The sequence below is a fragment of the Stegostoma tigrinum genome, chromosome 6 (genome assembly GCF_030684315.1).
Source record: "Stegostoma tigrinum isolate sSteTig4 chromosome 6, sSteTig4.hap1, whole genome shotgun sequence".
In the NCBI taxonomy this organism is placed as follows: domain Eukaryota; kingdom Metazoa; phylum Chordata; class Chondrichthyes; order Orectolobiformes; family Stegostomatidae; genus Stegostoma; species Stegostoma tigrinum.
The window spans coordinates 64,799,232-64,813,219 of NC_081359.1; the positions used below are offsets into that span (position 1 = coordinate 64,799,232).

Genomic DNA, 13,988 nt, shown 5'->3' on the forward strand with positions numbered 1-13,988 from the left:
GGTCCTCAAATGGTGAGAAGTGACAATGGATCTCCATTTCACAGCAATGAGTTTGATAAATTTGTAAATTATGTGGACTTCACTCATCAAAAACCCTTGTTTCCAAGAGCTAATGGAGAGGTCAAGAAAATTCTGTGTACCTTTAAGAAAGTGACTTGATGAGAACAAGTTTTGGAAGCAGGAGACCTATCATTTTATTTGCAATTACTCGGCAAGCACAGCTCCTCAATTGACTATTTTGAAGTTAGCATTTTCAAATGTAAACAAAAAGTAATTTCAGTGGCTTGCCTGGCAATATAAATCACTTTACTATGTCACCAAAAATCTGACAGAACAAGAACCTTCCAAACTAATGGCTGAAATAGGTATAAAACAAATTACTTTAACCAAAAAAAATGTTCCCAAGGGAGAAATCCAATGTCTAATTATAGAATCCCTATACTATAGAAGCAAGCTATTTGGCTCATCAAGGCTACACTGATCCCTGAAGAGCATCCCACCCAGACCTGTCTGCCCACCCCATTCCCGTAACCATGCATTTACCATGGCTAACTCATGTAGGCTGCATATGCCTGGATACTATGGAGAATTTAGCATGGCCAATCCACCCAACCTGCATATTTTTGGACCATAGCAGGAAACTGGAGCACCTGGAGGAAACCCACGCTTACATAGGGAGAATGTTTCCTGACGATGGGATTGAACCTGGGTCCCTGGTACTGGGGGGCAGCTATATTAAACACTGAGCCACTGTGCTGCCTATATGGAAGAGTAATTTGACAATTTGGGATGGCAGTCTTTTTGACATATTGAACTGTGTACAAGTGAGCACCCATTGCATTGAGATCTCAACAGAATCTTCTGAAGACAAAAATGGAGACATAGGGTGGTATCCAGGATTGTTATACTAAATCAGATTGTCAAGAGTCTGAATCTGCAGGACAACAAAAGTGAAACAAAGCAGTCTGTGCTCACTGCCAGGATCTGTTCTATTCCGTTCTTCACAGATGCTGAAACTGACTCCAAGTTTTCAACCTGTTTAGAGAACACCTTGCAAGCCATGCCTGCAGCGATAAGAGAAACAAACCTTATTTTCATATTCAGACATAATTTTTACCCTTACTAACCTTGAGTCTTTGCATCAGTGTATTAGCCAATAACTTTTTTTTATCACATTTTAACAAAATAACTTTCGTTGAACAAATCACCTTTTATCTTGTTTAAACCATGCTGCTGGTTATTTTTCAATTGAGAAATCCAGAAACCGAGCACTCTGAAGACTGGCCTGCCATATGTGAATACAATCAAGAACCAAAGGATTAAATATAAATAAGTACAGCGTGATCCATACAATTCAGACCATGTAAACCAGGAGATAAAGTGCTGGTGAAATGTGATGGCCAATTTAGAAAGCACAAAGCTCTTTATGACATGCAGACATTTTCTTGTGGCCAATATAAAAAGATCAATGATCACTGATAAGCCTGTTTTGCAAATCATCCCATGAAATGTGTCATATTTCAAAGTACTGAAAACACTATTTGCAAATGTTGATTCTGACTTAGGTATTGACAACTCAGATAAAAAAGCATGAGTTAGGCCATAAGACATAGGAGTGGAAGTAAGGCCATTCAGCCCATCAAGTCCACTCCGCCATTTAAATCATGGCTGATGGGCATTTCAATTCCACTTCCCTGCACTCTCCCCGTAGCCGTTGATTCCTTGTGAGATCAAGAATTTGTCGATCTCTGCCTTGAATGCATCTAACGTCTCAGCCTCCACTGCACTCTGTGGCAATGAATTCCACAAGCCCACCACTCTCTGGCTGAAGAAATGTTGTCTCATTTCAGTTTTAATTTTACCCCCTCTAATTTTAAGGCTGTGCCCACGGGTCTTAATCTTCCCGCCTAATGGAAACAACTTCCCAGCGTCCACCCCTTCTAAGCCATACATTATCTTCTAAGTTTCTATTAGATCTCCCATCAACCTTCTAAACTCTAATGAGTACAATCCCAGGATCCTTAGCCATTCGTCATACGTTAAACCTACCATTCCAGGGATCATCTGCGTGAATCTCCGCTGGACACGCTCCAGGGCCAGTATGTCCTTCCTGAGGTGTGGGGCCAAAAATTGGACACAGTATTCTAAATGGAGCCTAACTAGAGCTTTATAAAGTTTCAGAAGCACATCGCTGCTTTTATATTCCAACCCTCTTGAGATAAACAACAACATTACATTCGCTTCCTTAATCACGGACTCTACCTGCAAGTTAACTTTTAGAGAATCCTGGACTAGCACTTCCAGATCCCTTTGTACTTCTTCTAAACGAAACCACATCTAACTTTAGACGATATTCTAATTTTGATAAAAAGACGTAATTAAGTGGTAAGTTACAAAGTGATCAGAGATAATGGGAACTGCAGATGCTGGAGAATCCGAGATAACAAAGTGTGAAGCTGGATGAACACAGCAGGCCAAGCAGCATCACAGGAGCACAAAAGCTGACATTTCGGGCCTAGACCCTTCATCAGAGAGGGGGATGGGGAGAGGGTTCTGAAATATATAGGGAGAGAGGGGGAGGCCGACGGAAGATGGATAGAGGAGAAGATAGGTGGAGAGGAGAGTATAGGTGGGGAGGTAGGGAGGGGATAGGTCAGTCCGGGGAGGCCGGACAGGTCAAGGAGGCGGGATGAGGTTACTAGGTAGGAAATGGGGGTGCGGCTTGAGGTGGGAGGAGGGGATAGGTGAGAGGAAGAACAGGTTAGGGAGGCGGGGACAAGCTGGGCTGGTTTAGGGATGCAGTGGGGGGATGGGACGAGCTGGGCTGGTTTTGGGATGCAGTGGGGGAAGGGGAGATTTTGAAGCTTGTGAAGTCCACATTGATACCATTGGGCCGCAGGGTTCCCAAGCGGAATATGAGTTGCTGTTCCTGCAACCTTCGGATGGCATCATTATGGCACTGCAGGAGGCCCATGATGGACATGTCGTCCAAGGAACGGGAGGGGGAGTTAAAATGGTTCGCGACTGGGAGGTGCAGTTGTTTATTGCGAACCGAGCGGAGGTATTCTGCAAAGCAGTCCCCAAGCCTCCGCTTGGTTTCCCCAATGTACAGGAAGCCACAACGGGAACTATTTTAAGTTGGTGAACAAATCTTTAATCTCATTGCATATGACTAGCAGCATTGCTACATTAACAGAAAAGTTAAAACATGTCATAGATGTTACTCCGAGTTGAAAGTTCACATTGTGCTCAGGTTATTGTTTGATGTCCTGTAAACAAACCATTCAAAACATAAAACAATTCTCATTTACCAAGAGACGCAGGGTTGTAGTGTATTAAAAATTACATTATGCATTTTGTCCACTCAAGGTAACAGCTCATGTCCCAAAAAAACTGAATCTAGAAGAATAAGGAAATCCTGCACATACAACAGTTCTGCTTCTCATTGAACATTATTATTTCTTTCCATGAACTTTACGTGTTATGTTATTACATTGATAATAAAAAATTAGCAAGCAAATTGTTATGGGCATGTATATCCAGAATGCCACATCATTCGTTACTGTACTACAGTCAGGTATTAAGCAACAATTGAACACCTTGCAGCACAAAATACATTTTAAAAAAAGCTCCAGCGTGCTGTGTGTAAAAGTGTGATTATTTCAAACTTTTGTTGATTACATTGTGTATCATGGCAATGAAAATGATCTTGCTTGACAATGAATTGAAGATAGCAATGTTCATAGCAGAGTAATACAATTGAATATTGGGGTGTGTTAAAAACTCAATATAGAAGCAAATTATTCAGGCGTTCTGCCTTTTAGATTGAGTAAAAAAATTAAAACTGAAATTTCTGAAATTTCTTAGGCAAATACATTAAGAATTATGAAAAATTGCAGGTCGAAGGAGTCAAGATGAAACTTGGCCATGAGCAAACTGCATGGTGGAACAGACTTATGGTGGCAAATTGGTCCAATCCTGCTTCTATGTTCCCAGTACCAAAACAGGCAACTCACTTAACCACTGAACAATTGGCAAAAGGTCTGAACTTCTACATTAAATTGTTCACAAATTTCATTGGCACCAGAGCCAGTTCTACTATATCTAATATTCACATGAGTGGAGCTTTCCTACATTCTGAGTGTTAACAGCCAGGTTTCAGAATTTTTAAAAATGTTAAACCAATTGCTCTGCAGAACTTTAGGTGAAAGTCTAACTTTATTCAAATGAGACTTCTTTGAATCTCCTACAATATAAGGGAAACACAAACACCAAGTCCAATTCAGAATTACAAAATTATTACCATTCAGGAGGCCACTCAACCCATCGTGGCTGTTCCAGCTCTCTGACCATTTTGGATTACTGTCAAACTACTACATTTTCCTCTTTACCGTGCACTTTATATATAGTTAGATAATCATACTCTGGACCACGGCAGTTGAATCTGCCTCCGCCACAGTTTCAGCTAGTGATTTCCAAGACTTTGGTGAAAAAGTTTTCTTCCTCACCTCGGATTTGCATCTTTCGAAACAATAATTTAACTTTTATTAGTATGGGATACAATCAGAAGAACTCTGCAAGTGTCATGTGTGAATTCTGTCGAAGAAAATTGGGTGAAGTTTTAAAGAGGGGTCAGCATTGATCAGCAAATGGCGTTCCCCACACACAGACATCAGGAATGTATTGCAAGCCCAAGAAAAGGGAATACTCGCCGGTTCCCGAACATCTCCTCCCTTTTAGCTAGCGCTGGGCAAACGGACGGCATCGCGCATGCGCACCCTGCCCAGCGATGGAACGGGGGAAAGACGGTTCTGCTTCTGCGCACTCGGCCACGTCTGGCGTATTCCATTTGCTGTGATCCGGGGAGGAGAGTGGATCGGGATCGGGATCGGGATCGAGAGAGGAGGCAGAAGAAGAAGAAGAAGAGGAGGGGGCAAAGGAGAGAATCGAGGCTGCTCGGAGTCGTTGGCAGGAAAAGGAGATAGTGGAAAAAAGGACGGACGATATATACAGTCGTTGGAGAAGAGGAGCAGAGCGGGAGAGGCCGGAGGTGAGTGCTGGTGCTTGCGGGCTGCCGGCTCTGCCGCTGCGGTGGCGGCCTCGGTGTCAGGGCCCTGCCCCCGGTACACGATGGCGCATGGCCCGGGGTGTAATTGGTGGGGGGCAGCGACGGGCAACAACTGTCACTGGGCGAACTTGGAGGCTCCTCGCTTCCCAGTAACCATTCAGGTGCGGAGCAGAGCAGAAAGCAGCATCCTCAGGAAAAAAAAGACAAAAGCAACACACCACCTCCAAAAAGTACAACTTCCTTCACATGGACCATTTCCTTCTCTTTTTTCCTTCTTGACGAAGCAGAGCTTTAACATTACTTGTTGGGCTGTGATTTCCAATTTTTTGATGCATTAAACACTACCCGCTTTGTATTCCGGATTGATGGTTTGATAGCAAACGAGTTATGTCCATTTTTGAACCTCTTGGACCACATGCATGCTTTATTTTTCCTCTCTTTTTAATTTTAATTTCGTCTCCGCAATCCTTTATTTCTTACTGGTGAGATACAGTTAGTTTCACAAGTGCCTCTGTGAACTTTCCTGAGTTTGTGTTTGGATTTTAATAGTTGGCAAGATGTCACGTTGGTCAGTTATTTCCAATGTAGTTCAACACAGTGTTGATCCAGCATCTACACTCCAGCAGTTGCATTTCTATATCTCCCAAAGTGTCTCACAGGAACATAATAGACACTAAGCCCAGAAATAGATTTTATGGAGAGAATTAAAGCAGTAAAAAGCCATTGAGAGTTCTGTGGAGGGAATTTGAAAGTAGTATTTAGACAGTTGAGGTCATTACTATTGATAGTGGAATGAAGTCAATGGGAAAGTGCTTTAAGAGCCTGAAATTCTTAGAACATTGTAGAATTAGAAGAAGTTACTGAGATTGGGGAGGTAAATGATTGTGGAGTGATCTGAACATAAGAATCAGAATTTAAAATTCTGAAGTGATAGGCATTTAGAATTTAATGCAAGTATGGATATGCTCAATAGCTCAAGTTTATGATAAGAGGTAGAAAGTAGGCAGTATATGAGAATGTTGGAATGAATGATCAATGTGGGTAGTAATGTCATGGATAAGTATTTCGAACTGTCAGCTGAGACAGGAGTTACAGAGGTATGTGTAAGATGGCCTTCATGATGAAGAGGTTAAGTATGGTACCTGAGATCCCAACACTAGTCCAGCTTCAGATACTTGCTGAGGAGGGCTACGTTCAGCTGGTAATGAGGGAAGGGAGCTTATAGAGAGGTCCAAAGTAATGCCTTTGGTCTTCTCAGTGTTTAAAGGAGGAATTTGCATTTCAAGAAGTCGAGAGCAATGATTCCTAATTTGCCTTTCCCAGTATAGCTTGCAATGGAATTCATAAAGACTGGATCTTCAGCCCGTGCAGTTATGGTCTGTATAGCTGTTTGCTTAAATTCAAGCTTCTGTGGCCATTCCCTTTTTGTATTCTCAGCCAGTGAAACAACAAAATTAGTGGCTTTGTGTGCTTAATCTCAAGAGATGCATGAGATTTTGTAGAAATCTGACAGTTAAATGCTTTGCATGTAGGTGGTTCCTCAAACTAGCAATGAGATTGTGGTACATGTAAGTGAAAGATTTTGCATTTCAGGATGTGAAAACTCTTGCAATCTAGGAGTGCCGATAGCTTAGAAGTTTCTTTTCACTCATGGTCTATGGATGCTCCATGAGTTTAAGTGACTTCAGTATTTAATTTATGCAAAAATCATAAGTATTGAAGCAAAGCAGTTTTGTGGAGAGGTTTGCAATTTTGATCTCTATTAAAAGCATTATCAGATGTTCAGTCAAATAATATTTAAAACTATCAAAACTGCATTTTGAGATTATGAATTTGGATGGCATGTCACTGTTTTCTAGCTTAATTCTGTTTCATGAAGCCATTTGAGTGTTAACGATAAGCATATGGTTAAAATAACAACAATTCATATTGTTAATTCATAGTTTTAAAACTGGGAGCACCTAGAATAAAATCTTAAATTCCCTAAAATTGCTTTCTTTATCTTAATCTAATAGGGATTGTAACATACTATTTGCTGACCTAAAGGCTTATAGGCACATCATGAAATTGCATTATATTTCAGCTTGCATTGTCCCAGATTTACTGTAATAATGACATTGAAACTAACAACTTCTGGAGTGTGTTTGTGCAGTTAAATACAGGAATCTCACAATTGCTGCCAGTGACGCTATGCTTTCCTGTAGAACACATGTGACCCCAGATTGTAACAAGTAAAAATCACTGAATTAACAAAACTCATTTTCTTATGCTGCTAATTTCACTGTAAAATAGCCTTGAAAATTCTTTTTTGAATGAGGCATAACTGAGTTTTTAACAGTTTACTTAATAACTACTTCTGAGCATCTTATCCCTGGGGGAAAAAAAATGAATTCTGTATTGAGTGTCAAATTTCATCATTTTGCTTTTTTAAAAAATATATTGAATGTTTACAGTTGAGCTTCTATTTTAAACACACGTTTCTGGGCCAATCAATCATTTGACGTCTAAAATTTTATTTATAAGTGAAAGCATGTAATACATTTTACTGAGATAATGGGAACTGCAGATGCTGGAGAATTCCAAGATAATAAAATGTGAGGCTGGGTGAACACAGCAGGCCAAGCAGCATCTCAGGAGCACAAAAGCTGACGTTTCGGGCCTAGACCCTTCATCCATAGGATGAAGGGTCTAGGCCCGAAACGTCAGCTTTTGTGCTCCTGAGATGCTGCTTGGCCTGCTGTGTTCATCCAGCCTCACATTTTATTATCTTAGTACATTTTACTCACTAGTTTTGTGATCTGTGGGAATATTAGTGTGTTTGGTGGTTTACTCTGCTTGATGACATAATTGTTTTCGGACACCTACCAGTCCCCTTGGCTTGGCACCGGAATCAACTGATGTCTGGAAATGATAAATTCGTGCTACAGATTTTACTAGATCTTTGTTGGCAATTTTTATCAAAATCTGCAGTGAGCACAAATGCTTCTCAAATGATCATCAAAGTTACAACACTCAATCATTGTTATCTGCTGAGTTGTGACCCATGGATCTGCACACTCGAGAGGTCAGTCCCAGACCCCATCTTGTATTTTATCTCATTGTCTCGTCTGATGTACCTTGCTCAAACGGTTATGGTCTTTCCTGGTACATAGGAAAGGTGCCCACAGGATGTTTGTACCCATACATCTTGTAGAAAATGAAGATTGAATATACAGTCTCAATTCAGAGTATCAGAAGAGAGTGTATTAACTATTTGTAAGAATAAATATCTTTAATACAGAGTAAGACTATATTTGCCATTAACCATATCCTAATTGTTTGCCATGTGGTGGCCAGCAGTAATATAAATTAATAAAAATGACGTGCTCCATTATAGAAATTATGATGACAAAATGTCATTCATCTTCAAATTAGGAGTTTTGATTTAACTGCAACATTGCCTGAATTTTAAATGTCTGTAATCTCTGCATTGGCTCAAGATACTTTTGAGATTCCGTTCTTGGATTTTTAGCTTAAATTGAAATATCAAATACTTTATCAAGGTTTACCATGGCTTGACATACACTGTTACCTAAAGCTGAACTAGACTGAACTCCTGTTTTTTAGAAAAACACACAATGCCTCAATTATGACAATAAATAAGTTAAAGAATGCATGTTTTAGTTTCTGTCTGTTATTCTACATGTTCCAAGTGAAAGAAAATTGACTGAAAGCAAGTCTCGGAGATGCTGATGCTGGAGTCGTAGATGACAGTGTGGACCAGGAAGAGCACAGCGGGCCAGACAGATTCGGAGGAGTGGGAAAGTTGACGTTTTGGTTTGGGACACTTCTTCATAAATGGGGGAAAGGGAACGAAGCTCTGAAATAAATAGTGAAGAGGGGTGGGGCTGGGAAAGGTAGGTGGAATGATGATAGGTGAGTGCAGGTAGGCAGTGGTGGGGAAAGAAAGTCTACCGTTATTGTAGATTCTCAAATGTTGAAATCTGCCAGATGTGCCTTCAGATTTTGCTTTTCTGATGCGCTGAACTGTGATTGAAAAGATAAATCAGCAGTCTTTCCAGGAAAAAAGTCATTAGGTATCAGTAAGCCGTTACTACTACTTGCAGTGCCACTTGATATTTTCTACACGTGAGAACTATGGCTTCTCTAATAACTAAAAAACAGAGATGTCTTCTTGTATACCTGACTGCAGCAATTAGCGTCATGTTTGACTTTTTAATGCAGATGCTGCTGGACCTGTTCAGTTTCTCTAGGAATTTCTGGTTTTGTTTGTTACAGTTTTTCCAAGTTTCCTGCAAATTTGAAATTGTCCCCTGCACTTTAATATCTGGACATTTTCATTCCTTTTGGAGATCATGGGAACTGCAGATGCTGGAGAATTCCAAGATAACAAAATGTGAGGCTGGATGAACACAGCAGGCCAAGCAGCATCTCAGGAGCACAAAAGCTGACGTTTCGGGCCTAGACCCTACATCAGAGAGCATTCCTTTTGGCGCTTGTTTCTTTTATTTCTGCTGCTTTTTAATTCCAGTTTCATAGTCAAGCGTGTAGCCAAGGTGGTGCCAGAGAATAGCGACTTTGTACAGTTTCCTCTATAAGCATGTATTCCTGTACTTGAGTACAAATGACCATGAAGTCTATTTGTAATTCTGTCTTGAAATAAGACACAGTGTATTAGAACACACCATTTCATTTTTGCGCTGAAACATTTGCAAAAGAGAGTACCACTTCACTGCTTGTCTAGGGGTTATTGTGAAGCCAGATAAACTAGCATAGTCTGTTTATTTTGATAAAGCTATCTTCCTGTGCTGCACTGGAGAATCCAGAGCAAAAATTGAAATTTTATCAAAAGCAGGGCAAAATTAGAAATTCAAAACTGTTGTTTAATATTGCTGTTCTTTAAACCTATTTGTAGTTTTTGTATTTTAGGAGAGGTAATATCACTTGACTAATATTTCTTTTTCCTTTATTCATTCATGGGCTGAAGGCGTCACTGACCTAGGTTTCCTTTCCTAAAGGACATTAGTGAACCAGGTTGGTTTTTCCGACAAAATTGACAATGCATTCACAAGACATCATTAGACTCTTAATTCCAGATATCTATTGAATTTAAATTCTACCATCTGCCATGGTGGGATTTGAACCCAGGACCCCAGGACATTATCTGGGTCTCTGGATTAAAAGCCCAGCGATAATACCATTAGGCCATCACCTGCCCATAATTCTGAAAGTTAATTCTAATGTTGTCAGGACATAGGTTCAGATCCTACCACGGTAGATATTGAAATTCAAATTCAATTTGCAAATCTAAAATTTGGAAGAAAGCTAGTCTATTGACAACCATGTCGCCACTATCGATTGTTGTAAAATCCCACCTGGCTCAATAATGTCCTTTCAGGAAGGGTATTTGCCATCTTTATCTAGTCTGGTCTAGATATGACTCCTGACTGCTCTTTGTACTTCAGGGCTGGACAATAAAATGACGACCACATTCCATGAATGAATAAAAATGTACGAAATGCAGCAAAGAAATTGTGACCCATTGATTCAGTTATCATTATAACTTGCTGAAAGCCAGCATTCAGTGACTGTTCGTGCTGAATATAAACAATCACTTTTACATTCTTGGAATTAAAACAAACCTTGAATATTTAATGTAGCTACCAAAATGTGAGTTTTTCATTTTTGATTATTACAATAATATGTGAAATATTCGAAGTGATTTGTTGTAGCAGTCGAAAGTGTACATGCAGAAATAGAGATGGTTGTGAGGAAAGTACCAGGTTCCAGAGAGTAACATTTTGGTCCTTAGTTCTTTTAAAATGCTGCGCAGGTGTACAGAATTGTGCTAATGACCTCGTGCATGTTGATGAATCTTGTATTGAAGAACTATTTTCTTAGCTGTTATGATGAATGTCATTAGAATAGAAGATTAATAATTTAATGATCGCTGACTTAATTGTGGGATTTATTGGTCAATACAAGTGAAAAAGAACTTCTGGGTCTATGTGAATTTAACTTAATTATTCAATTTTAATGAGCGCTTGCCATTACATTTACTTTTTTATTTTTGTAGGAAGTGAAATTTGAGTTCTGAGATCATGTGCTAACATTAATATCTATCTATATGTTATAGCTGCAGCTCAATTAACAACATGCTGATTACACTGGTGATCTTTCTGTGCACTGTGTTATTGAGCAGTAGACTACTGGTTTGTCCTATCATTTTCCTATTGGACTATCCACATAATGTGCCAGTTAGAGCCTAGCACAGATCAGCAGTTGGGACATCTCCAGACAACCTTTGGTAGCTTGTTATTATTGCAGCTTCTTATGATTGATCACACGTCCATTGGAAAAATTGTGGGAGCTGGTTGGCTGCTTGCATTTTCATTATTTTGTTTAAAGCTTTAACCAGTCATTGTTAGGTATTAACTAAAATAACATGGTATAAACTATAGACAACACAGTGTGGAGCTGGAGGAACTCAGCAGGCCCGGCAGCATCAGAGGACCAGGAAAGTTAAGTTTCGGGTCAGGACCCTTCTTCAGAAAGTGTTAGCCAGAGATTGGCATTAGATGGTAATTAACGAACTGGCCTTATGTATATAGGACATCATTTCAAAATTTGAAGATGAAATAGAACTTGAAAATTGATCGATAACAATAGGGCTCAGATATGAACAAGGAACAGGATTAGGCCACTTGGCCCTTTGAACCTACTGTAACATTCAATAAGGTCAAGGCTGATCTGGTTTTAACTTTAACTCTACATTTCTGCATAATCCCCAGATATCTTTTGTCTCTTTGGTAATCAAGAATCAGTGTGCCCTGCCTTAAAAGTATTTAAAGATTCTGCATCCACTTCCTTTTGAAGCAGGCAATTGCTAAGAGTCTCAACCCTCTGAGAGAATAAACAATATTTCATCTCATTTTTTCAAATGGACTGCCACTTATTTTTAAACTACAACCCCCAGTTCTAAGTTTTCTCACAAGAGGAAACATCCGTTCCACATCCTTCAGGGTTCAGTTGCCATGCTGGCTGAGGTCACCATGAGGTCCTGTGTTCTTGGCCTTGCCTCAGGTGTGGTGACCATCCAGTTAAACCAGTTGTCTGTTTCTAATGAGAGAGCAACCCTGTTGTCCTTTGGGCTATAGCAACTTTAATTTATTCACAACATATTAAGTGGTGTGGTCATGTATTTGAGAGTATTTAATATGAAATAACTTATAGACTTTAAAAAAATTTATTCACGGGACGAGGATGTCGCTGGCTAGGCTAGCATTTATTGTCCTGAGGGCCATTCAGAGTCAACCACATTGCTGTTGGTTTAGGGTCATATGTAGGTCCGACCAGGTAAGGATGGCGGTTGCCTTCCCTAAAGGATTTGTTCAACATTCACATAAGTTTGAGATTGTTACGCAGCGGGCGGACAGGTGTCAAGATGCTATACATGCATTTAAAGGAACACATTTTGTTAGAATAGTTAAGCGTACATCAACACAAAATGAATTAGCATGTTGCAACTTGTTGTGGTATCTTTTAAAAATTCTCCAATTTTCACATACCTTTGAAAGCACTGTTATTTAATTAATTCTTCGACTAATGTTACATTTATAATTTAATTTTTTTAAATTATTATGAAGACATTTGACATTCTGCAAACATGAAATTGGTTTTTCTGGACTAGAGAGGTCGTTCAGCAGAAATAGTAACTTGTCCTAATTAAAGACCCAGTTATACCTCATTAAGCAAGATATAATTTTTTTTAGGTCAAATTTCTGTCACATAAAATTATCTCGCAGGTTTCTATCTGTGAAGACTGTGCTAGTACGTCTTTTGGAAGAGCATGAAATCACTGACAATTACTTCTGGTGTTCCATGTTTAGCTGAACATGTACAGATGCCAGAAGTTGCAGTTAGTTTCTCAGGATAATATAGGGGGATGTTATTGGTTTCATTGTCATTACTATGGCTAAATCCAGGCTCTTTATTTGCGTTTTATTGCAAACAAGTCTTCCAAAATCAGATTTGAGCCGTGAATGATTACACTGTGCTTGTACTGCGACTGTGTTTGTTTATAGTCTGTTATTCCTGTATATTTGTATCTAGTGAAATTCCCTTTGATTCTGTTGAATTGAGCATGCCTTAATGTTGTTGATAGAACCGTACGTATAGTGTATCTTGGCCGATGCATGTCTTCTTTGTATGACCTTAAATTGAAATAATTTGTTTCCCTTTGCCTTAAGTTGTTCTTGCCTTTGAATAAATTTCTCGTTAAGGGAGATGGAGAAAGAGAAATTTAATGGCAAAATTCTTTAACTCTGTATGGGTAATGTCAGTTGTTCTCTCAACTTATTTATTAAAAAGACAGAAGTTGGTAGCAAGTCCCACCAGAAATGGAAGCAAGAATTGTACATTTATTTCTTAATGTTGTGTTGATTATTGAATGCGAATAGTACTTTCAAAAGCTAAACCATAATGCTGCTGGCTCATGCTGTTAGATTTCATTCACCTGTTTGTATTGGTTGTTACCAGTCGGTAACAATTTTCAAGAGAGTGTTTGATAAAATTCTTGGCGCTAAAATGATCAAAAGATATGGGGAGAAAGCAGGAACAGGTCATTAAAAGGATCAAAAGTACGGGGAGAAATGAATGCTGTGTTGGATGATCAGCCATGATCATTTGAATGGCAGAGCAGGTTCAAAGAGCCAGTGCTCCAGCCCTGCTTCTATTTATCATATTTTTATATGTCTAGGAAACTTGGGCAAAAGAGTAATGCCATTTGTTCAAAACTAGTCTATATTAAATGGTTTTTATACAAGTGGTATCACTAAATGAAATACCTTATTGAAGTACAAGGGAAACAATTGAATTTGTAATTGACTCAGCATTAAATTCATGCCACTTTTAAAACTGA

General features: G+C 39.3%; 1 protein-coding gene across 3 annotated transcripts in view; it reads left to right on the forward strand.

Moving 5' to 3' along the window:
- The first annotated feature begins 4,934 nt into the window (after positions 1-4,934).
- Positions 4,935-13,988, forward strand: part of nck2b (NCK adaptor protein 2b) — a 71,017-nt gene continuing 61,963 nt past the window's right edge. The window contains exon 1 of one of the 3 annotated variants that reach the window (XM_048532705.2): positions 4,935-5,050. The gene's annotated coding sequence lies outside the window, so the exon portion shown is untranslated. Of the gene's footprint in view, positions 5,051-12,917; positions 12,987-13,988 lie in introns of those variants that run through there. The other 2 variants (XM_059646609.1, XM_059646610.1) reach the window with 2 other exon arrangements.